At 41.3% G+C, this 25,371-nt stretch overlaps 1 protein-coding gene across 2 annotated transcripts in view; it reads left to right on the top strand.

Annotated features, from left to right (window-relative positions):
• FGD4 (FYVE, RhoGEF and PH domain containing 4) overlaps positions 1 to 25,371 on the top strand; it is a 113,328-nt gene that overhangs the window by 5,284 nt on the left and 82,673 nt on the right. The window contains exon 1 of one of the 2 annotated variants that reach the window (XM_082240484.1): positions 10,677 to 10,756. The exons of the other annotated variant lie outside the window; for it this stretch is intronic. The gene's annotated coding sequence lies outside the window, so the exon portion shown is untranslated. Of the gene's footprint in view, positions 1 to 10,676; positions 10,757 to 25,371 lie in introns of those variants that run through there. 2 annotated transcript variants of the gene reach the window in all.

The following is a 25,371-nucleotide window of genomic DNA, read 5'->3' as shown; positions in this document are numbered from 1 at the left end:
TGGCAGAATTGTGACATATGGCTTGAGTCCAGACCTCTTGTAACCCTTGGCTTTAAAGGAATTTGCCTTATTTCAGAAAGGGAGATTGTTGTACAGAAGCTTCCTGCATATTTAGCTGATCATCTCCATCTTTTTACTATTCGCCCAACCACATTGAATTGGATGCATCTTTTTGTTGTTCATAGGGATAAGCATCCTTATTTGGAAGGGACTCCGAGGGTCATGTAGTCCAACTCCCTGCAATGCAGGAATCTCAGTGAGAACATATGTGACAGCTGGCCATCCAAACTCTGCTTAGAAACCTCCAAGGAAGGAGAGTCCACCACCTCTTGTGGCAGTCTGTTCCACTGAACAGCAATCACTGGCATTTGCAGTTGCAGAAGGAATGGCCATTCCAGAGTGGGTATAGACACCAATACTTCGCTACTATACTACTACAGTATAATCAAATTGCTTCATGAATTCCTGCTACCATGATTTTTACAAAGCAGTGACAAGTATTTGAGAGCTGTGGTCACAACTGTCTAGGAAGGTGTTGACTCCCAGCGACACATTGCAGCTCCAGCAAGGCAGCTGATGGCATCAGCTACCATATTACTGATTAAAATCAATTGGCTTCATCCCATTTTGGGGTAGCAGACCACGTAAATTGGCACACATTTCTGCATGGACCAGAAGCCACCAGAATATTGAATGTTACCCAGTTAATGTTCTTTCTAGCAGTGGAGCTTTAAACTCCTCCACTGCTCACCAGTCCTGGGGAAGAAACGCCACATCTAATGCATGGCCTGTCCATGTATGGGTCCTTTGCTATGTTGGGGCAGCCTCTTCAGTTATCTTGGTGACTCTGAAACACTGAGCTGCTGCAACCAGAGGGGCCACAGCATGAATGTTGATCTCCCAGCAGCCTGGGGCTCTACAGTGGTACCTCTGGTTACGTACTTAATTTTTTTCGGAGGTCTGTTCTTAACCTGAAACTGTTCTTAACCTGAAGCACCACTTTAGCTAATGGGGCCTCCCACTGCTGCCGCGCTGCCGGAGCACGATTTCTGTTCTCATCCTGAAGCAAAGTTCTTAACCCGAGGTACTATTTCTGGGTCAACAGAGTTTGTAACCTGAAGCGTATGTAACCTGAAGCGTATGTAACCCGAGGTGTCACTGTACTCCAAATCAGGGGCTTCAGTCTTCTTGGTACGGGTGCACTCTAGGCAGTGGGATAGGTATATTTGTCAGAATTGTCAACTTTCGGTGACAAGTGTGTGATTCTCATGCCTCTGTGCCTTGCAAAACATGCTGAAGTCTTCTGACAGGAATGAACTGTGTCTCTACTGAACAAATGCAAAGCGTTGATGCCCAGCAGCTAGGCAAGCTCACCTCTGATTCAGAAGCTTTTCCCCAGCATTGCAGAAACAGGCCTCTGTCAGTACTGAGAACAATGGGACAGTGATTCACTAGATTTGTTAGTGCTCCCAGCAGCTCCTTTATATTCAGTGCAGTGCATTCCTGGTTTATCTGTCCTTAGCTGCCTGGAGAGGCAGAGCTGTGAACATCCTGACCAGTTAAAGATCTGGATCCTACTTCTATCTGAGAAGGAAAGCTGTCTCTGAGCTACACCAGTTTACGCTTCAGATGGAAATTTGCATAAGTGAATGCTTCTCTACACACAAGTTTTTGCATGTATAAAATTAGCATGTTGGGCAGAACTTGGCTCACTGAATCAATAGTAGAGTTGGAAGGGAACACAAGGGTCATCTAGCCCAGCCCCCTGCAATGAAGGAATCTTTTGCCCAGTGTGGGGCTCAAACCCACAACCCTGAGATTAAGAGTCTTATGCTCTACCAACTGAGCTATCACAGACTCCTGGGGAGAGACAGCACACTGCTTGGAGTTTTTCCATGTTGTGGGCAGTTTTTCTTTTAAATTGTGAGCCATGGCAAATTGCTTTTGAGGTTGTTGCTGCTTTTACAATCAGTTGGAATCTGAATTTTATTAACTAAATAAACACAGTACCTTCTGCAGCAGGGGTTCTAGTGTGCATTTAATCAGGGTAAAGTGCCCTCCCTCTCCGGTTTCCCCCTCCTTTCTTTTTTAAGGATGGAAAAGTACAACAAAGATGGGTAGGTTGTGGGGGGTTTGTTTTGGTAACTGCGCTTCAGGGGCTTTGTCTGTTGCTCCAAGAATTATGGCAAGAGTTTCATAACACAGGGCAATTTCAATTAGTATAGGTTGGGAAATTGCCCAGTATTTTTGCATATGTTAGGAATGTTGCCCCATTAAACTTGGTAGATGGTGCACCAATGGTAGTGGAGGTTGATAAAGCTGGTCCTTGAGCATGAGTTTTTTATGGGGGGGGGTTGCAGCTTTTTGGTTTAAGAAAGATTCCTTTTGGAATTAAGTGGGACAGAAGGAACCTGTGTGGTTTAGACCTTGTTCCAGTCATGTTCTCTCAGCCAGGGGTATGTGTGTGTGTGTGTGTGTGTGTGTGTGTGTGTGTGTTGGAAATGGGGAAACCATGCCCTTCAGAGAAGGGTGGTTGATAACATTGTTTTCTTTCATTTTAAAGATAAATTGAGAGAGGGTGAAATGGGGATTCCAGGAAGGCGGAAAAGCATGAGAGCCACAAGTAAAAAGGGGAAAGCTGGGACTAAGAGAGAGAGAGAGATACACCAAAGAGGCATTTAAAAGAATTGTTTCAGGCTTTGTGGTCTGGTGCTACAAACAGCACAAAGGCTGAGAGAAATAGAGCATTAAGTGGATTACAGCTGAAAGCAAGTAGAGAAAAGGGCACAGAAATAAAACTATCAAACAAGAGCAATGGAAAAGGCAAGAAAGGTTGAGCGGAGATTGGAAATCTTACCACTCCAATGGAACAAAGAACTAAATGTTGCTGTAATTGGCTGCTAAGCTGTATGAAACCATCCGCTGTTCTGGTCTTCTAAATTTACTGGTTTTTTTAGTACCTGAACCAACTCATTCCATGAGAGAGAAATACATTCCGGATAGAGTAGAAATATAATAGAATACCCCTTATTGCCAGAAGTATGACAGCACACTTCTAGAAGAGTAAAGGAGGTTTTCCCTCCACATTGTTGTGTTGTAGCAGGATCTAGGCAAACAGGTCTTCTGAGAAATTAACATAGCAAGTGGATTGGACAGGGGAGAAACTATAAACAGTACAAATGTCTAGTCACTTGGTTCCCTTGAATAACATGTGCTAATTAAAATCAAGAAAATGTTCAACCCTGCTTCTTGCAGGTGTCATTTTGAGAGAGCCTCATCCAAGTATCGCCTGCCAACCTAGCAGTTCGAAAGCACCCCCGGGGGCAAGTAGATAAATAGGGACCGCTTACTAGCGGGAAGGTAAACAGCGTTCCGTGTGCTGCGCTGGCTCGCCAGATGCAGCTTTGTCACGCTGGCCACGTGACCCGGAAGTGTCTCCGGACAGCGCTGGCCCCCGGCCTATAGATGTGAGATGGGCGCACAAACCCCCAGAGTCTGTCAAGACTGGCCCGTTCGGGCAGGGGTACCTTTACCTTTACCTTTACCATCCAAGTATTTTCTCCTGAATTTAGTACAATTAATCTCAATTATCAAATGAGTCTTGTATGTGTATTGCATGAGAGATAGTAAGATATAATTATGTTAGTATTAACTTTTTAAAATGCATATCTTTTTAAAAAACACTATACAGTTTATGCTTGTGGAGTAAAAATGTATGGTATTTTCGGTTTAGTTGAAGTGAACAAGGTGGTGGCATTCTGTGGTATATAAATCAGGCTTCAAGCTCAATCATGCTTGTATTTAGGCTCCATATTAACAGAGATTCATTAGCATTTCTGCGATGAGGATAACCTGTCTAACTTGTCTGAATGCTTAAAAAACCACAGAATTATTTATGCTGCAGCATGCGGCATTTTTAAAGGTCTGAAGTAAATGGACCTTGTGATGCAGTACTTTATGGATTTTGTCAATATGAAGTAACGTGAGAAAGATCTTAGCAGATAATTAGATCAAGATTTGACTGATGATATTTGGCTGCCCATCTGTGGGTACAAGTCAGACATTTCAAGAGAAATCTAATAGAAACAATTTATCTTCAGATTTATTGACTTTTTTTTTAAAAAGATTTTTATTGGTTTTACAAAAGTTTTTATAACAAACAAACATTAAAAAGACAAAAGACAAACAAACAAGTATAATTTCATAATGTCCTTTCATAAACTTCTTTCCTCGGACTTCCCCATACCTCCCCTTTCTGCATCCTCATGTCCAAATTTTTATAGCAACTTGTAAATGTTTTTTTCCCGTCCTAATTCATCATAGTCCTTTCTTAATCTAATCTTATATTGCTGCAACCCTTTCTCTCTGTAAAATCTTGACATTCTAAGATTCATCAAGTTTATAATAGTCCTTAAGGTAGATCTTAAATTTCTTCCAGTCTTCCTCCGCAGTCTCCTTTCCCTGGTCACGGATTCTGCTCGTCATTTCCGCCAATGTCATATAGTCAATCACTTTCATCTGCCATTCTTCCAAGGTGGGTAGATCTTGTGTCTTCCAATACTTTGCGATCAGTATTCTTGCTGCTGTTGTTGCATACATGAAAAAAGTTCTATCCTTCTTTGGCACCAATTGGCCGACAATGCCCAAGAGAAAGGCCTCTGGTTTCTTAAGGAAGGTATATTTAAATACCTTTTTCATTTCATTATATATCATTTCCCAGAAAGCCTTAATCTTCGGGCATGTCCACCAAAGATGATAAAAAGTACCTTCAGTTTCCTTACATTTCCAACATTTGTTATCAGGCAAATGGTAAATTTTTGCTAGCTTAACTGGGGTCATGTACCACCTATAGATCATTTTCATCACGTTTTCCTTTAAGGCATTACATGCCGTAAATTTAATACCGGTGTTCCACAACCTTTCCCAGTCAGCAGACATAATATTATGACCAATGTCCTGTGCCCACTTAATCATAGCTGATTTAACTGTTTCATCTTGTGTGTTCCATTTCAACAGCAGGTTATACATTCTTGACAAATTTTTAGTACTGGGTTCTAACAGTTCTGTCTCAAGTTTTGATTTTTCCACCTGGAAGCCAATTTTCCTGTCTTGTTTAAAAACCTCCATTATTTGATAATAGTGGAGCCAATCTTGTACTTTGGGTTTTAGTTTTTCATGGCTCTTTAATTTCAATTTCTCTCCATCCTGTTCTAAAATCTCACAATACTTTGGCCATCCGACCTCCATATTGACTTTCTTGTGTGCCTTAGCCTCTAAAGGTGACAACCATCTAGGGGTTTTGTTTTCCAACAGATCTTTATATCTCATCCAAACATTAAACAGCGCTTTCCTAACAATATGATTTTTAAAGGCACTATGCACTTTAATTTTGTCATACCATAGATATGCATGCCAACCAAATGCATTATTGAAACCTTCTAAGTCCAAGATATCTGTATTCTCGAGGAGCATCCATTCTTTCAGCCAGCAGAATGCTGCTGCTTCATAGTACAATTTTAAGTCCGGCAGGGCAAATCCCCCTCTTTCTTTTGCATCTGTTAGTATTTTATATTTTATTCTGGGCTTTTTGCCCTGCCAGACAAATTTCGCAATGTCTTTCTGCCACCTCTTGAAACAGTCCATCTTGTCAATAATCTGCAAAGTTTGAAATAAGAATAACATTCTAGGCAATACATTCATCTTAATCACTGCAATTCGGCCTAACATTGACAATCTCAAATTTGACCATATTTCTAGATCTTTTTTAATTTCTGACCAACATTTTTCATAGTTATCCTTATACAAATTCAAGTTTTTAGATGTTAAATTAACCCCTAGATATTTCACCTTCTTAACCACCATCAAACCTGTCTCTTCTTGAAACTTATTCTTCTCCATGTCTGTTAGATTTTTCCCTAAGACTTTAGTTTTTTGTTTATTCAATTTAAATCCAGCTACCTGTCCAAATTGTTGGATTATTTCCAACACTCTTTTTGTACTAGTGTTTGGCTCTTGCAAGGTCAATACCAAGTCATCTGCAAACGCTCTTAACTTATAATGTTTGGCTCCGACCTTTACACCTTTAACTTGCTGGTCCTCTCTAATCATGTTCAGCAACACCTCCAGGACCGAAATAAAAAGCAATGGAGAAATTGGGCACCCCTGTCGTGTTCCTTTTTCTATCTTAAGTTCCTCAGTTATTACATTGTTTACAATCAACTTAGCTTTTTGTTCGGAATATATTGCACCCACACCATTCTCAAATCCTTGTCCTACCCCCATCCCATGAAGATTCTTTTTCATAAAACTCCAAGAAATATTGTCAAAGGCTTTCTCCGCATCCACAAATATCAAAACTACCTTAGTATTTATGTTCACCTCTAACTTTTCCAAAATGTCTATTATATTCCTAACATTGTCTGAGAGGTGTCTCTTTGGGAGAAAGCCTGCTTGGTCTCTGTGAATCTTCTCCATCAGTACTCTTTTGAATCTTTTTGCTAAAATGTCTGCAAAAATTTTGTAATCCACATTGAGTAACGAAATTGGGCGGTAGTTCTTCAGTTGAGTCTTTTCAGTCTCTGTCTTTGGTATGAGTGAAATATATGCTTCTTTCCACGATTCGGGTGCCCTTTTTCCCTCTAAGATCTCGTTACAGACGTCCTTTAACGGTTGTATCAGCCATTCCTTTAAAGATTTGTAATATCTGGAAGTCAGTCCGTCTGGCCCTGGAGATTTGCCCAATTGCATGTCCTGAATGGCACCCTCTATCTCTTGTTCTGTAATTCTCTGGTTTAGATCCATCTTGCTTTGATGAGAGATTTTCTGTAATCCAAATTTATTAAGGAATTTATCTATGTCCTCTTCATTTTGTAGTCCTTGAGAATAAAGTTTTTTAAAATAGCTCACAAAACAATTTCTTATCTCGTTGGGTTTAGATATAGTCTTTCCATCCACTTCTAAACTTGTAACTGTATTTAATTTCTGTCTTTTCTTTAGTTGCCATGCCAAAAGTTTACCACATTTGTCTGCCGACTCAAATGTCTTTTGTTTCATTTGCTTTATTTTCCACTCTATCTCTTGGTTCATCAATTCCATATATTGTGTTTGATATAACTTAATCTCCCTTAAAATCTCCTGGGACTTTGGTTTTGATCTTAATTTTTTCTCTCCTTCTTTTATCTTTTCCAAAAGTTTTTCCTTTTTCTCATTCTGCTTTCTCTTCTTTATTGAGTTTTGTTGAATCAAAAATCCTCGCATCACAGCTTTACTTGCGTCCCAGATCACTCTTTTTTCCACATCGCCCTTTAGATTAATTTCAAAATAGTCCTTTAGAGTTTTTTGGGCCTTCTTGTGGATCTCTCTATCTCGAAACAGGGTGTCATTCATTCTCCATCTAAACTGACCAGTTGTTGTAAATTTCATTTCCATCTTCACGGCGTTATGGTCGGAGCAGGTTTTTGGGCAGATTTCTACCTTCTTAATCTTCGGAGCCATTCCACTAGTAACCCATATTTGGTCGATTCTGGTCCAGGTCATCTTTGCTTGGGAGAAAAAGGTTCCCTCTCTTTCAAGAGGGTTCCTTGTTCTCCAGATGTCTATTAAGTCCATATTTTCAGTCATTTCAAAGAAGGTCTTCGGGAGTCTCCCTTCTTTAGTAAGTGTCAGTCTTTGTGTCTTGTCCATGTTTGTAGAGACTACGCCATTCATATCTCCCATAATTATCATATTATATTCCAAATAGTCCATCAAGGTTTCATGAAGTTTTTTGAAGAATTCTGCTTTACCTTCATTTGGTGCATAGATCCCAATTATCAAAAATTTTTCTCCTTGTACCTGTATCTCCACCGCTAAATATCTTCCTTGTTCATCCTTGAACATCATTTTTGGGGCCCACTTCTCTTTTACATAAATCACAACTCCTCTTTTTTTCACTTTGTCCGACGAAATAAATTCTTGTCCCAATCTTTTATTTATAAGCAGTCTCCTGTGAGCTCTAGTTATATGAGTTTCCTGTAAGCAAATCAAGTCCAGTTGTTCTCTGTACAAAATATGGAATACTTGTCGTCTCTTCAAAGGCATGTTCATCCCATTACAATTCCAACTAAGGAATTGCAGGGCCATCTTGTTATTTTTCTGGTATTCCTCCAACAGCTCCCAATTGTTGTTCCTCCTCTGTTGGTGGTGGAAGGTTCTGTCCAAACGAGAGGTTCAAGATGTCTATTACACTCTTTTGCTCAGCAATTGGGTCTACAGTTCCTTTCTGTAAGTCTTCTTGATTTCTTTGCAGGAACCTGTCTTTATCCTGTATCGTCTTTATTTTCACCTTCTTCCCCCTGTAATCAAAAGACAATCCCTGTGGAAATTCCCACCTGAAGAGAATGGTGTTCTTCTTCAGCAGGTAGACCAAATCCTTATAAGAAGCTCTCAAGTCCAGAATGTGTTTAGGAATATCTTTAAAGATCTGTATCGGTGAGTTCCCGATTTGTAAGGCTTTTTCAAAATGCAGTCTTAAAATTTTGTCTCTTTCCTCCTTCGATCTCAAGGTAATCAAACAGTCTCTCGGTGCCTTTCTGTTCTGTTTTTTGCCCAGTCTAAATGCTGTTGTGATTTTAAATTCGTCTTCCTCTAGATCTTCCCAGGCGTCAGCAAACTCTTGCGTTAAGAAGTCCGTAAGATTATCTCCTTCGTCCTCTGGAATTGATCGTAATTTCAAATTCCTTTCTTTTCTTTGTAGTTCCCACAATGCCAGAGTTGCGTCGTGGTCATAGACCTTCCTGGCAATCGGTTCTAATTTTTCTTGGGTCTCTCCAGCAATAGTTCTGGCTTCCTCCGCAATTTGACGTGTGGCGGAATTTTCTTGCGTAAGCCTGTTTATAGATTCTGTATTCAGGTCAAGTCTTGTTGTTAAATCTGTCAATTTCTGTGAATTCTCTGTCAATTGCTTGGTATTTTCTGCCGTCTGCTTTGTTAGATTCTCCAGAGATTGGTTTATCTTAAGAAGGGCTTGCGACACTGCATCCATGGAGACTGCTGTACCTTTTTCTTGTCCTGTTGTCACTGTAGGGGTTATGCCTGAGATCGAGCCTCTTTTCTTTTGTTGCTGTAGCTGTTGTTGATGTTGCCTTGTCTTGGCTCTCGTGCTTATCTCGTCTGCTGGGCCACTCATATCCCAAGGTCGTTTCCCACGGGAGTCTTCTCCTAAAGGAAAATTCCACTGTCCCAAGGTATAGCAACTTTTAATTTACCCTCTAGAGGGAGCAAATCAAAATGTCCACAAACAAAGACAAAGAGTATTTAAAAAGCAAGTATATCAGGAGGCTTCTATATGTATATTGCAACACTTTCCCAATAGATACAGTCCCAGCCTTCCCTGATATATTGTAGCCACAGAGTCCCAAAACTTTGTATCAAGTAAGCAGTAAGACTTCCACTTTGTTACTTTCACAGGAGTCTAGAGTCAGTTCAGTGTTCCTTTGTTTTATAAGCAGTTTGTGCCAGGTTGGAGGCTGCAGAGAATTTCCTTTTCCTTTAAATTGATCATGCAGCTTATAAAGTCGCTTTTTCCTCCCCTCTGCCCTGCAAGCTAGAGGAGATAGTCAAAGTCCAGATGTCGGATTCAAGCAGTTAAAAACAATATCCCATACGGATGCAGCTTAGTAACTTTCGTTGCTTTAATTATCATGCAGTCGGGGGAAGGCAGACTTCCTTAATTTTCGCCTTTCCCGTTTTCAGCCTAATTTCAAGTAGTTTTGACACGAATAGAGGTTCAATCTTACTCACGGGTCTTTTTTGTCCAAATTATTCAGGAAGGAATCGGCGCTCTCCACTAATGGCGACGCGGCTTCACCCTGCGGGCTGGGTAGCGATTCTCAGCACCGCGCTCCCCGTTGTCGTTCCGGAGCCTTTAAAAAGGCTCTTTCTGCGGTAAAGGGGGGCGCTTCAGGTGCCCACTGAATCTCCTTGTTCACAGGCTCCGTTCCTGTGATTTTAGGGGTCCCCTGCTTGCCGTAGCGGGTCAGACCCGAACTCGCAGAGCCGTCCTCTCTCCGGAGCTCGGAGAGGGAGCAGCCATTAGCGCTGGCGCCGAACCGGAAGTCTATCTTCAGATTTATTGACCTTTGGTGTGCAGAGCATGACTTGTAAAATGGCTGAAGAGTAGTCATTACCTGTTGCAAACATATGCAGAGATTTTGGTAGCAAAAATAACAAAGTTTTGATTTGTAAGAAATACAAAACTTGGATAGAAAAGCCATATAAAACATTCCTGTAGCTTATCACTCTCACCACTACAACTTCCCTGCAAATGTAGGAACATCTATCATTGATAGAGCTCCCTTTCCATTTAAGACTGTCCACTTGCAGACACACCACTTGATAAAAGAGGGAATGATTTTAAGAGTGATAGTTCCAAGTAATAGGTAACCGAGAGCTCAGAAGTTCCCCATAGATTCTAAAGTCACTTCCTGCTTTCTCCATCATCAGTCTTTGTTAAACAGCCCTTTGTCAGACTTTTTATTGCTTGTTTGTAATAAATTAAGTTCGTTACACCCCCTCCATCTGCTACGTAATCCAAGTACTATTTAGATTAGTTATCTCAGGAACATGTGATTTGTGTGTTCCGGGTGTGCATTTCCCCTTGAATGTAACAGTAAAGGGCAGGCAGTTAGCCTTCACCTTGGAGCAAAGGACCAGTATCTGCCTGCTACATGCAGCAAAGAGGTGTGCAAACCTACTTCTACAGCTGAGCCTACGAAAGGTATGATTTCCTTAACTTGTGTCACTAAGCTAGGGTGCCCCCAAGTAGCATGCACAGTTGTGATTTAGGACTGTGGGGAGTGCTATTTGCCTTTCTAGCTTGATATAAGGCATGGGTAGGCAAATTAAGGCCAGGGGCCAGATCCTTCTAAATCCCATGGATGGTCTGGCAATCAGCGTGTTTTTACATGAGTAGAATGTGTGCTTTTATTTAAAATGCATCTCTGGGTTACTTGTGGGGCATAGGAATTCATTCATCCCCCCACCCAAAAAATATAGTCAGGCCCCCCACAAGGTCTGAGGGACAGTGGACCGGCCCCCTGCTGAAAAAGTTTGCTGGCCCCTGATATAAGGAATAGTCTCTGAACTCCTGAGCATTTCAGCATTGCTTATTTTTCATGAGATGGCAGATTCTAGCCCTTGAGACCATGGAGAAGTTTCTGATGGCTGCTGATTTAGGTAGCTTTAAAAGAGGCCTGGACAAATTAATGGATGAAAGGACTATTGATGGCAACTAACTATGATGGAAACGTTATGGAAAAATTTGTTTTGATATCGCAAAACATTTCTGATCCATAATATGTGTTTGAGTTTTGTGTTTGAATGTTTATCGTCACTGAGCACGGTATTATGGTAGCCTCTAGCCCTGAGTAACTGCAAACAGACCGAGAACAGAAACACACAGTAAAAACAAATCCAAGGGTGTTGCAAAGATAAGCAAGGTCAGAGAGAGAGATTAAGAATAGGTCCATACAGTTCACATCCCTGAAAATCACTTTTTTAGTACATAGGTTGTTAGAAATGAAACAGCAGTCTCCCAAAGCATTAATGTATACTTTTCCTCTTAGGGTTGTATACAGATTTGTTTGAGAGATTACAGATTTCTAGGAATCAAGCAAATTGCTCCAATAGTGTTATACAGATACAACTGGCTGCCAAAACAAATTATGTTCTTCCTGTTAGCCTGTGAAGTGCTACTTTTGTGCTAATGCTAAGAAGCTGCTTTTCTTGGCATCTCTAATTTCTGAAAGGGTAAACTAAATTGGATAGAAATAATGTGCTCTTGTTTACTTTTTAAAAGTTCTGTATTTTCTAGATTTATTTTAGAAATTGATGGTGTTAAAACATATTTTCAGTGCATTCTTTCTGCTTTGGTAGAACTTCAGCTCTGGTCTCCGGGGTTATTCTGCACACATGTAAGTGGATAATATATTCAGGTTTATGTAAATTTATTCCATGTAGAATGCTCCAGCAACCGCACAATTGTGCTCATTTCACATGATAGCAAGGTTATGCTTAAAATTCTACAAGGCAGGCTTAAACAGTATGTGGACTGAGAACTCCCAGAAGTGCAAGCTAGATTCCGAAGGGGCAGAGGAGCCAGAGACCAAATTGCAAACATGTGCTGGATTATGGAGAAAGCTAGAGAGTTCCAGAAAAACATCTACTTCTGCTTCATTGACTACGCAAAAGCCTTTGACTGTGTCGACCACAGCAAACTATGGCAAGTTCTTAAAGAAATGGGAGTGCCTGATCACCTCATCTGTCTCCTGAGAAATCTCTATGTGGGACAAGAAGCTACAGTTAGAACTGGATATGGAACAACTGATTGGTTCAAAATTGGGAAAGGAGTACGACAAGGCTGTATATTGTCTCCCTGCTTATTTAACTTACACACAGAATTCATCATGCGAAAGACTAGACTGGTTGAATCCCAAGATGGAATTAAGATTACTGGAAGAATTATCAACAACCTCAGATATGCAGATGACACAACCTCGATGGCAGAAAATGAGGTGGAATTAAATAACCTTTTAATAAGGGTGAAAGAGGAGAGTGCAAAATATGGTCTAAAGCTCAACATAAAAAAAACCACGAAGATCATGGCCACTGGTCCCATAACCTGACAAATCGAAGGGGAAGAAATGGAGGCAGTGAGAGATTTTACTTTCTTGGGCTCCATGATCAGTGCAGATGGTGACAGCAGTCACGAAATTAAAAGACGCCTGCTTCTTGGGAGAAAAGCAATGACAAACATAGACAGCATCTTAAAAAGCAGAGACATCACCTTGCCAACAAAGGTCTGCATAGTAAAAAGTATGGTTTTCCCAGTAGTGATGTATGAAAGTGAGAGCTGGACCACAAAGAAGGCTGATCGCCGAAAAATTGATGCTTTTGAATTATGGTGCTGGAGGAGACTCTTGAGAGTCCCATGGACTGCAAGATGATCACCTATCCATTCTTAAGGAAATCAGCCCGACAGATCCTGAAGCTGAGGCTCCAATACTTTGGCCACCTCATGAGAAGAGAAGACTCTCTGGGAAAGACCCTGATGTTGGGAAAGACTGAGGGCACCAGGAGAAGGGGATGACAGAGGACGAGATGGTTGGACAGTGTTCTCGAAGCTACCAGCATGTGTTTGACCAAACTGTGGGAGGCAGTGGAAGACAGGAGTGCCTGGCGTGCTCTGGTCCATGGGGTCACAAAGAGTCAGACACAACTAAACAACAACAACAAATTCCTGCTTAGTAATAAATGTATTTAATAGGGGTATATTATACTGAAAGCTGATGGCATTTGTTTTTGTACCTGAGTACTATAAGTAATTCTGTGCTGTGTGGAGCCACCCACTACCAATATTATATATTGGTATTATATATTTATAATATTAAATACTATATATTTATTATATTACCCCACTCACTACAAACTCACCTTACTTGTCCACCAGTTTTCACACACCATTGCTGCATTTGTAAAACTACTCCTCGTGGATGATATCTTGGGAAGTGCCAGATTAAAAAATTAGTCAGAGTGAAGATTTTACCTGTTTTAACTAAATTCTAGGATTCAATATTTACATGTTTGATTCTTGCCTTAAAGTACAAAGCTGTGCTGTTGCTTTTAAGTGTGAGTAATAATCTGCAGTGCAGAAAAGTCTAAAATTCACATGAATGTGAAATAATGGAATTCTGTGTCTAGATTCGGATATGGAATTTGGTAGTTAAGTGCCTGTGAAATCCAGTAGTGAATTATGGGTTATTTCTTACTGCTTTTCCCTGACTCAAGCTCTCTCCCATCTTACCTGTTGCCTCCCTGTGACCTTGAGGAGGCTTCATGGCTGCAGTAGGTGCCCAGAGCAGCTTCAGAGGAGAGTCTCTGAATACCTGGTTGCTTCATATCTTGCAGTGCAGGCAAGTGCACATTTAAAAATAAATTCACTTTCAACTAAAAATTACCTAAGCAGCAGAAAGAAAATTAAATTCCACCAGAAATAGGAAAGTAGGATTAATATACCATATATCTCCTGTTGAGCAGATGCTTTATCATTTATTACCTCACCTTCCTGTTTAAACCTTATCAAAGATACTTAAGGGGATATCTTTGTTATCATTATCTTTGTGCGAGTAACCTTGTGGAAACTTGAGGTCTTTCTCCAGGCATTGCCCCAACGTAATTAATAGCTGAATTCTATGCATGTTGGCTTCGGAAGTTAGTTCTACTCTGTTTCAGTGGAGCTCAACTCCCACGCTAAGTGTGCATGCGACTGCATAATAGCTCTCCCACATGCTATTGCAAACTGCAGAGTAATATTTTGTCATTGTGCCCTGAATCATCATCTTGATTCCCTCTCTCTTCTATGCCCTATGAATAATTATAATGAATTTGAATGTCGGCTCACTCAAGCTCTTTTTTTTTTTTAGTTGATCCTAATTTCTCTGCCGCGAGAATGTTTTTCATTTCTCCCCTAATAAGCCAACATAGGTACTTGCAGTTTACATCTCTTTGTAAAGTGAAAGTTGGCATTACTTGTTTAGGTATAGCTTGTAAAAGTTTCACTGCATATCAGATAGCTGGTAGTTACTACAAAACTTGCAAAGCTACTTCTGTTTTTCTGAAGATATCCTGATAGGCTTATGTAGAAGGTGGGGATTTTTTCCCTTCTAAATTATTGGCTTTAAAAAATATTTATTTCTCAGTGTATGATAGATGCCTGTAAATGAACTGCTCTGGTGACTTGTAATTGTGTGTCGTTAGTGACCATACTTTTCCATGTATAACACGCCCCCATGTATAAGACACCCCCTATTTTTGGGGACTAAAAATAAATGGGGGGAGATTGCCCAGAGTTCTTGAGCTTTGTTTGCGGAGGATTGCACAGTTATTGAGCTGCAGTACTTGTGTTGCTTCTGAGTAGCCATACACATAATTGTTCTCTAACTCTTGAAGATACTCCCATTTCTCTGTTGTTGTTGTTTTGTTGTTGTTGTTGTTGTTGTTGTTGTTGTTGCTGCTGCTGCTGCTCTTCTTCTTCTTCTTCTTCTTGCTGTTTGAGTGAATAAAATTTGCTTGGATTAGAGAGAACCCCCTCTATCAGTTATTCTGGTAGTTTTATTTCCATGGGAAGTGAAGAAGTTTAGCATGAAATAAAAAATAAAGGACATGACTACCCTTCTGCAAGTGTGTTCTCGCCCCTCACCCTTCTTTTCTTAAGATTCTGAAAGGCAAGGAAAAAGGCCTATGTACCAAATCTAACTCCTGGGGCACAAATCTACATTCTTGATCTGAACAAGAACATAGAATCATAAAATTGTAGAGTTGGATGGAATAAACCAGGGGTTGGCAAGGTTTACCTTCTAGTTTATTGGGGGCTGAGCCAGTAGTGACATTCCATATATATTGCTCTGCTAAATTATCACATTGGGATGAATTTTCATTTGTCTTTCTTGCCTATAAGCCTTAGAAGGAGATATTAAATTCCAATAGTGATTCAGCGTCTTTTCTTCTGTCCCTCAAATCACCTGGAAACTGACCAAAAGACAAATACAGTGGTACCTCGGGTTACAGACGCTTCAGGTTACAGACACCGCTAACCCAGAAATAGTACCTCGGGTTAAGAACTTTGTTTCAGGATGAGAACAGAAACCGTGCGGTGGTGGTGGCGGCGGCAGCAGCAGCAGCAGGAAGCCCCATTAGCTAAAGTGGTACCTCAGGTTAAGAACAGACCTCCGGAACAAATTAAGTTCTTAACCTGAGGTACCACTGTAGTCATGTTGGTCTCCTGCTGTTAAAACAGTAGGAGTCTAGCATCTGATGAACTGAACTCTTAGTCTACAAAAGCACATACCACAATATGTTTAGTCTTTAAGATGCCGCAAGACTGTCCTGTACAGTGTTGAATCAATTTTCTTCAGCAGCTGATCGTTTCTAAGAAAACAATTTACCCATAGACTCTTCAGCAACATTCCCAAAAGATGAACGCTGAGTTTATTTAACGAGTGTCCATTGATTTTCTTCCCTCATGGCTAAAGTATGTAATTTGTGAGTAGGTGGTTTCATCTCAAATATACTTTGAACAATGTTACTAATATGAGGTTGCTAGGCAGCTTCCTGCTTTCTAACAAAAGTCTGCTTAAATGCAGTGGCAAAGGGATTTGAAATAACTGATAAATTTGTTGCACCATACCCAATTAATTTTTACTTTGGAGCTCATCTGTTCAAATGAAAATTCATTTCAAAATGGCAAAGAGTCAAATTTTTGCATACATTGGTTTAGACTGAATACAGCTAATATATTTGTGTATAGCTTAAGTGGCTTATGTACAGGGTTTGATCTCTAGGATATTCTTAATCATTTTAAAAATTCAAGGCCAATCTTAGTTTCCTATCATCCGTATATTAAATGAATTTTAGGGGTGAGTAGAAGAACTCTACTACTCTTCAGGTCTCAAGTGGCCATATGTTTAAGGTGTCAAAATTCATGAAACTTTGATGCATTGATTGATTTGCTTGAGTTTGCCGATCAGAAGGTTGGCGGTTCGAATCCCCGCAAGCCAACCTAGCAGTTTGAAAGCACATAAAAGTGCAAGTAGATAAATAGATACCGCTCTGGCAGGAAGGTAAATGGTGTTTCTGTGCGCTGCTCTGGTTTTGCCAGAAGTGGCTTAGTCATGCTGGCCACATGACCCGGAAAAACTGTCTGTGGACAAACGCCGGCTCCCTTGGCCAGTAAAGCAAGATGAGCGCCGCAACCCCAGAGTCTTTTCCGACTGGACTTAACTGTCAGGGGTCTTTTACCTTTACGATCTGTTTTTTAGATAATTTATTTATTATTTATAGCGGGAGTGGCCTCTTTTCTTCTTTGGTTCCGTTCCATGGTGCTCTCATAAAGGAAGAATTCAGAACCCATGAGTACAGGAGTAGAATTGAATGGAAAGAACTAAACCCAGGATTGGGGAGCAGAGAAGGCTTGCGTGAATGTGGTTCTTCCCATGTGGCCCCAAACCTTTATAAGATAAATTCTGCATTCTTGCATTTTAACAAAGCAGGTGGAACATCATATGAGCCTGCTGGATGAGGCCAGTAGCCTACCTAGTCCAGCATCCTGATCTCACAGTGGCCAACGCCAGCCAGAAGCTTGTGGGAAACCCACAAGAAGGACCTTAGCACAAGAGCACTCTTGCCTCCTGCTGATTTCCAGCAACTTGCATTCAGAAGCATTGTTGTGTCAGACTGTGGAGGCAGAGCATAGCTGCTATAGCTAGTAGCCCTTGATAGCGTTATCCTCCACGAGGATGAGATATTGGCTCTGTATCAAATAGAACTTACCGTATTTTTTGCACCATAACACTCACTTTTTTCCTCCTAAATAGTAAGGGGAAATGTCTGTGCGTGTTATGGAGGGAATGCCTACAGGTGGCATGCCTACGGATTTTCCTCCTCTAAAAACTATGTGCGTGTTATGGTCGGGTGCGTGTTATAGAGCGAAAAATACGGTAATTTGTGAAATGTCTGGCAATTTAGCTCATCATAATCATATCCCTGCAGATTTGTTAATTTTTAAAATATAAAATAAAATAAAATACTGTGTTTGAAGGCAAATGCTGACCTTCCTCATGTTTTAGATAGAAAACCCCCGAACTTGGAAAACATTAAAATACGAGCTTGAAAAATACAGTTGCATATCTTGTGGACTGATCAGTACTTCCGTTGCTTCATGTTAGTGTGCTGTTGAATCTCAGCAAGTAGTGGCTTGTTGGGTCAGTGTGCTTCTTTTCTGCAATGATCTGGAAACTTAACATATTTAAAGCCATTCCGTGCTGCTGGCTGCTTATCTTAATAGGGTGCCGGGAGGATTTCTAATTAATGTCTTTTCTGGTTTGATTCAGTTCTGCCTTGTCTAGTGCATGTTCTCAATGATTATATTTGTCACAAATTATGTAGGACGGTGGCAATACTCAGTAATGTCATCCTATGGTTCTATCCATGTTATTGATCAAAAATTCTATCAGTATTATCAAGCAATGTTTGTTGAGTGCTGTTAGCTAATGCAGCCTGTAGTCACAGAACTAACAATTTCCAATACATGTTGTGACAGCAGGAAAATGTTATATTTTGCTACTACCAAAAAAGAAAGAAAGAAAAGGAAACACCATAGTTTTCAGCAAAATGTGTTTTGTTTTTAAATTAACAATTCCAAAGGTCTATTAACATTCAATTATTATCAGCAAAAAAACTCCTCTTTTAATTCTCATTAGTTGTTCTTGGTTATGGTTTTGTTAATTGCATAGAAACTGCTCTAGTGTTTAAGTGGTATGCAGATATATGCAAAACAAATGATTTAATTGCATGCCCCTCTCACAATAGATGAATCATTAAGACTTCAAGTAGGATGGCTAACACAGAAAATGGGTATTATTGTCACTTCTGTGCTGCTGCTTCTACTGCTGTTGTACTGGATAGTTTTATATGAAAGATGCAAAAACCATTAGTGGAACACAGAATTATGAAGCATGGTAAATAACTTAGTTTGTTGTGAAATCTCTTCAACATGCTTCATGGGAAGCGATTCATAAATGATATGCTTATACTGTATAGCTTTCTTGAAAAAGTATAGGAAAGAAGAGAGCACCTAGTCAGGAGGTTTAGAACAACTGAAGAAACATGTTATTCTGTGTCTTACTGTGTTGTATTATTTACTGAAACAATGTAGGAATATGCTCCTCTTTAACTTGCACTAAATCTTTTCAACCAATAGAGGTCAGTGGAGGAAATCTGTACGAGGGTCATTACTGACTGTTCTACATCTCCACTGCATGAAATGACTGTAGTCAAAAGCTTTCATTTCCTTCAGTTTTCTAGTATCCAGCGTTAGAATTGGCTGTATCTAATTGGAGAAAGTAATACATAATAAAAATCATCTTTGGCTGGTCTAACAACACCAAGAGAAATTGACACTATGATAGAAGTCTAGTGCTTGAGCTATGAGATAAGTATTCATCCTCTGCAAAGTAGTCATTACCTATTGCTTGTTAGGTCTGCCTGCCTTTTCCAGTCCTTGAAAATAGCCTTTCATTTTGTGTGTGTGTGTGTGGGGGGGACCCCTCCCTGAACATCTTCCTGCCACAATGCTGACTGGCAATATGAAGGCTCTCACGGTGCCAGTCTACTACTGTTTGGGCATGGAAGAGGGAATGGCTGAATTTAATTAATATTTCACTATCCTGGTTGTAGCACACAGATCTTAAACTTTGTTTGTCCCTAAGATTAGGGATGCGGGTGGTGCTGTGGTCTAAACCACAGAGCCTAGGGCTTGCCGATCAGATGCTTGGCAGTTCGAATCCCTGCAACAGGGAATGTTCCCGTTGCTTGGTCCCTAGCAGTTCGAACCTAGCAGTTCGAAAACACGTCAAAGTGCAAGTAGATAAATAGGTACCACTCCGGCGGGAAAGTAAATGGCGTTTCTGTGCGCTGCTCTGGTTCGCCAGAAGCAGCTTAGTCATGCTGTCCACATGACCTGGAAGCTGTACGCCGGCTCCCTGAGCCAGTAAAGCGAGATGAGCGCCACAACCCCAGAGTTGTCCGTGACTGGACCTAACGGTCAGGGGTCCCTTTACCTTTAAGATTAGGTTTAAACAGTTCTATAAATAACACTTGAAGTTTCAAAGGAATATTTTTTTGATAGACAATACTGCTACTCATTTCTTTTAGCCTTAAAAGCCACAAAGGAAGTGAGACACTGCTAGGTCTTTAATTTTTAAACTTTTCATCCCCTGCACTAGATAGATGTGTTAGCATTTAAGATATGAACAGGAAGTTGGCTAAGGGGAAAGAACTGAGGTTAAACATGGTACGACCAAATTAACACATTCTTTTCTGAGCAGATTTTCTGAGATGATGGCTTCTCTGGTGAGTTCAGCCAATCCAATGACTAGACTTTATCATTGCTTTCCAAATGTTAATCTTTTTCTTATTTTATATGCTAGGGTTCTGCAAATGTTCCTTGTTAGTAAAACTCTTGACAAAAAAAGAAAAGAAAAATGCAAGTTGTGTAATGTATAACTCCAATGTGCTGCTAAGATTATTGTACTGGATGCTGTGACAGTCTCTGAGTAGGAAATCTATATCTGGGTACTTCATTAACTCTCCAGTGTAAATGCATTACAGTGGTGCCCCGCAAGACGAATGCCTCACAAGACGGAAAACTCGCTAGACGAAAGAGTTTTCCGTTTTGGAGGTGCTTCGCAAAACGAATCTCCTATGTTCTTGCTTCGCAAGACAAAAATGTCTTGCGAGTTCCTGCGGGTTTTTCCCCCTTCCCCCCTTTTTCTAAGCCGCTAAGCCGCTTATCAGCTGATCCGATAAGCTGATAAGCCGCTAAAAGCCGCTAATAGTGCTAATCCGCTAATCCATCAATGGGCTTGCTTCGCAAGACAAAAAAACCGCTAGACGAAGAGAATCACAGAACGGATTCTTTTCGTCTTGCGAGGCACCACTGTACTTGAAAGTAAATTCCATGTAGTTTGCTGAATTGATTTCTTTTGTAACATATTTGCTTAGTAGTCTATATAGACCACATTATACATAGGAATGTGATACACAGAAATATATCCTTCAAGTGTAGCATAATACGTTTCTTCTGCTAAAGTATTCATGTTGTATAACCTATGCAGTGGATTCCTGACCAGTATTCTTGTGACAAAATAAATAATGGTGCCATGTTTCAAAAGCAACTCTCTTCTTCCACAAAGGTCATCTCCTTTCATAATTTACAAGGGTAAAATCTACCCAGGAGCATTCAGCAATAAGCTTTGACCATTGGGAATTCCCTGTGGAAAATGCATTGGGGTGCAGCAGCAGATATCTTACTGTGTGCAACTAAAGGGTAAATTCTATTAAGGCCAACTAACCAAGAAGGGGACAACTGGAGGTGTAAGTTAGCAACCAGGCAGAGTGGTGGGATGTTTGCTGAAGTAGTACGGTACTCTGATTGGCTGTATAGCCCTGAGGGCTTTTTTCCTCTGTATGTTTGGTTGAATGTCTTCCTGCTATGTACTAAGCCTGAAGTAAGAGAGAGAGAACCTACCTGTTTGTTTCTCCTCAAATTATATGCTGGCTTTGTTAAGCTAAACTTAACACATAAATCAGACCAAATAATTTATTTTCTAGTGTACTATACATTAGTTCCCTTGAAATATTGCTCAGTATTGTTAAGCATGCATGTGACTGCCTTGCTCTGGAATGAGTTCACAGGGCGAAGAGAACCAACGTGGTACCTTCCAGATGTGTTGGGAACTACAACTGCCACAGCCAGTTAAACCATTGTTCAGGGATGATGATACTACAGCAGCATCTGGAGGGCACTGTGTTAGCTACTTCTGAAAGAACAAAAAATCCTTCCAGCTTTGTAGCAAAGGAAACAGTCACAAGCGCTTACAAATCCCCCGCTTCCCTTATCTAAAGGAGGAATATGAAGAAGGGAGTGCTGGTGTTTGCTTGAAAAGCAGCCATATGGAGGCAGCTGTGTTCATTCATGTGCAGCAGCTAACCACAAAGATCCAGTGACTCTTTCTTTGTGCCACCTGAGGAACATGTGGCCGTGTGTGAGATTTCGTGGTGGCCGGTTGTTGCACACAAAAGCTGAAATGTGGAGCAGCCACCATATGGTTGCATTTGAAGTGTCCACTGTACAGATGTTTGTCTGTGGATTTTTGCTTATTCTTTATTTCAGGAAGCAAAATTATCTCTCAGGCAAGTTGATTGGTATGCTTGCGGTGCAGAGTTCAGTTGCAGACAAGAAATTAAAAAGGGATAAACTGGGCAGATATTTGTGATACTTCCCCTGCCCTTTAAAGCAAAACAAAGAAAAGCTGTGTTTACTATAGTACCCTGCTTGTTGACATGTTTCACTACCAGCTGTCCAGTAGCATAGCTCAGCTAAAGATTTACTGGCGACCTTATTACTGCAGTAAATAATCTTGCTTTCCAAGAGAACTGGAAATTATCTGAGACACATTGGAGGCCTTTTGAGCATGCAGTTAGGCTTTTTCCCACTCTTGGTGTTTCAGGCATCCAAATAATCGGAATAAAATCCTGCTTTGAAGGAGGACTCCACTAGACTTATTTTTGTCATCAAATTCTTTGTACATTGCATTCATGAATTAACATCGCAAATGAATTTGGCTCCACGCAGGAGAATCTGAAGAATGTGTGACAGAGGCAAGTAATCTTCAGGCCATGTTTGCGAGATTGAGACAATTTTGTAGTAAGGTTTGCAGTTTATTTGTCAAACCCAAACATATGTATGGGCATTCCTTAGTTAAAGCTGACCAAAACCAAATCAGTCACCCCTAAAAAACTTAGTGAAGAGATGCTTGCAGATGGTGCAGAAAATCATACAATGATGGAATTCCATAGCCAGGTGCCACTACAGAGAAACCCTACCCTGACTTAATGAGCTGTATCTTGTGGCAATACCTTCAGAATGGCTTCTCCTGCAGCTCTAACGACCCAGGAAGGCTGCTTATAGGGAGAAGTGACCTTTAAAAACATAGGTCCTACATCATTTAGGGCTTTATAGGTATTAGTTTCATACCTTGAATGGGTTTCTGATGGTGGCCAGGGCTGCTCTTGGGTACAGAAAATGTACCGAGTGAACTAAAACTCATTTAGTAGGAACCCCTAGTTTGCTCATCTTCGCAAGGTCGATATTTTTGTGGGCTGCACTGATCTTACTCAAATATCCTGGAAGCTCTCCAAACCCAATGTTTGCACTTCTCTTTTGTTCTCGCAATCTTCACAGGCGTGCACGGCTTTTAGTGCTATTCCCTCCCCTTTTCTAAAAGAAGCCCCATGTTTTAAGAAGTGGCTTTGATGTGTGCTGTTGTATTTCATTGGCTGAGTGCTGTGCCTCTTTACATCCTCTTTTCCTCTTCCCCTCCCCCTCCATTGTTCCTCCTCACATCGATTTTCCCCCTGCTTGCCCACTTGGGAAACACCTGCCCTGCTGGAGCAATGTACTGAAATGTGTTTACTTTTTTTTTTTTGATAGTTTCAATCCAGAAAGTTGGCTGCTTCCCTCTTTCCCCTCCCCTTCCCCTTCCCCTTTCTCCCATGCCCCTTGCCGCAGCAGCAGTTACTTGTCCTTTGACCCTGGTGCCTGCCTGTACCCTTCGTCTACTTCTTTTGTTTCTGCCCCAGCCATATGGGAGGAGAGGATGAGGGGCCTTGCTGAAACAAAGTTCATTGAGGGAATCATGGTATAGCATGGAATCACAGAATAGTAGAGTTGGAAGGGACCATGAGGGTCATCTAGCCCAACCCCCCTGCAATGCAGGAAGGCGTTGCATTCCCTGAAAGCAGTTGTAGTCCCCAACCTGACGGAAGGCTCCTATTTCCTCTTGGGTGCTAAGAAAGCTCCCTCGTCTGACTTGATTTCTTATTTGCATAATAAATAAAATTTCCTGAAACATAGGATTTTCAAAGAAACATTACATTAACATACCACCTTTCCACCAAAGAGCTAAGAAGGCATACGTGGTTCTCTCTCACCACATTTTATCCTCACAAGAACCTTGTGAGATGGATTAGGCTGAGAGACAGTGAATGACCCAGTGAACTTCCTGATGGAGTGGGTCTGGGACCCCAGTCTACCAGGTCTTAGTCCAGAACTCTAACCACTACACCACACAGGCTCCCAAGAAAGGCAGGCAAACATTTCTTAGGAAACGAGTGCCAGCCTGGAACCACAACTGGAGGCAGCCACAACATGCCCATTTTTCACTTGCATTTTTAGCAACATTTAGGTAGGAGCTATATTGATGGCGGTGGGACGCGGGTGGCACTGTGGGTTAAACCACAGAGCCTAGGACTTCCCAATCAGAAGGTCGGCGGTTCGAATCCCCGCGACAGGGTGAGCTCCTGTTGCTCGGTCCCTGCTCCTGCCAACCTAGCAGTTCGAAAGCACGTCAAAGTGCAAGTAGATAAATAGGTACCACTCCGGCGGGAAGGTAAACGGCATTTCTGTGCGCTGCTCTGGTTCTCCAGAAGCGGCTTAGTCATGCTGGCCACATGTCCCGGAAGCTGTACGTCGGCTCCCTCGGCCAATAAAGCGAGATGAGCGCCGCAACCCCAGAGTCGGTCACGACTGGATCTAATGGTCAGGGGTCCCTTTACCTTTATATTGATGGCAAAACAGCCAGGGGTGATGAGGGGTGAAAGTGAAAGTATGCACAAGTCACTGTGCAGGGGGTGGGCGAGGATATAGAAAAAAAGAAACTAGGTAGAGAAAGATAATGGTGGGTGATCTCCCATAAATCCCTAAATCTCATCAGTGGAAACAAAAGCAAAGCCCTCACCTTCTGTTTCCCTTAGATGTGGCACAAAAGAGGAGGGTTACATATCAGGAGGCAAAGCGGATTTTGAAAAAGGGAAGTGGAGTGAACCTCAGGAAATTATTAGTTAAGGTGCCACTTTACAAAGAGATCTTTACTGGCAACATAGGAATTGGAAACTGCCTGCCCACTGTAGATCATTTGGTTTTCAACCAGTGTGTTGTGGCATCCTGGGGTCCCTTGAATAATGGTCAGAGGTGCTATAGGCAACACCAGACTCTGTCCCTCTTTCCTTCCCTCTCTCCATCTGATGCCCTCTTGTGTCTCTGCCTTCCAAAGGCTTGTGCTGCTTTTTCTTGCAGCAGCCTTGGCTACAAGCTCCCCAGGCGAATGGTGCCTCTGGGGCTGGCCAGGGGAGAGGAGAGGAGGCTGATGGAACACTCTACAAGGGAGGGTGTTTGAAAAGAGGTGAAGGGGCTGCCGGCTCTGCAGACAAGGGGTGACATAATTGGGCTTCTGAGGCTTTGGGCACGTATCCCCACAGGGGAGCCGCAGAAAGAATGTACTTGGTCAAGGGAGCCATGGACTCTGAAAGGTTGAAAACCTCTGCAGTAGATGATGTATAAGAGAGACATTTGCTTTTCCTACCATACCTGGTATAGGAATAACAACCATTGCATAGCACAGAGGGCCATCTGGAGGCACTCTTGGTTTCTCTGAACAGAAGAGGTGCTGCTGGTTGTTTCACTGGGTTTATACGTACTTGTGCATTTTAGTGTTTAAAACTGAATTACCAGAGCAATTTGTCTTAAGAAGAAATGTGTGTAAACACATTTGAATTATAAAAAGAAATGCTACTGGCATGTCAGCACACGGGGCTTTTCTCCCCACCGCCCTCCTTTTTTTTCCTTTATGCTAAAACCAGTGACATTCAGTGATCCACAAACTGAAACTTGTAAATTTTTAAATATGGGCTGTAATAGAGACTTTTACTCCAGGTAAA

Source organism: Podarcis vaucheri (assembly GCF_965113315.1).
Source record: "Podarcis vaucheri genome assembly, chromosome: 10".
Taxonomy (NCBI): Eukaryota; Metazoa; Chordata; class Lepidosauria; order Squamata; family Lacertidae; genus Podarcis; species Podarcis vaucheri.
The sequence above is the reverse complement of the archived record's forward strand: the minus strand, read 5'-3'. Positions and strand labels throughout refer to the sequence as shown.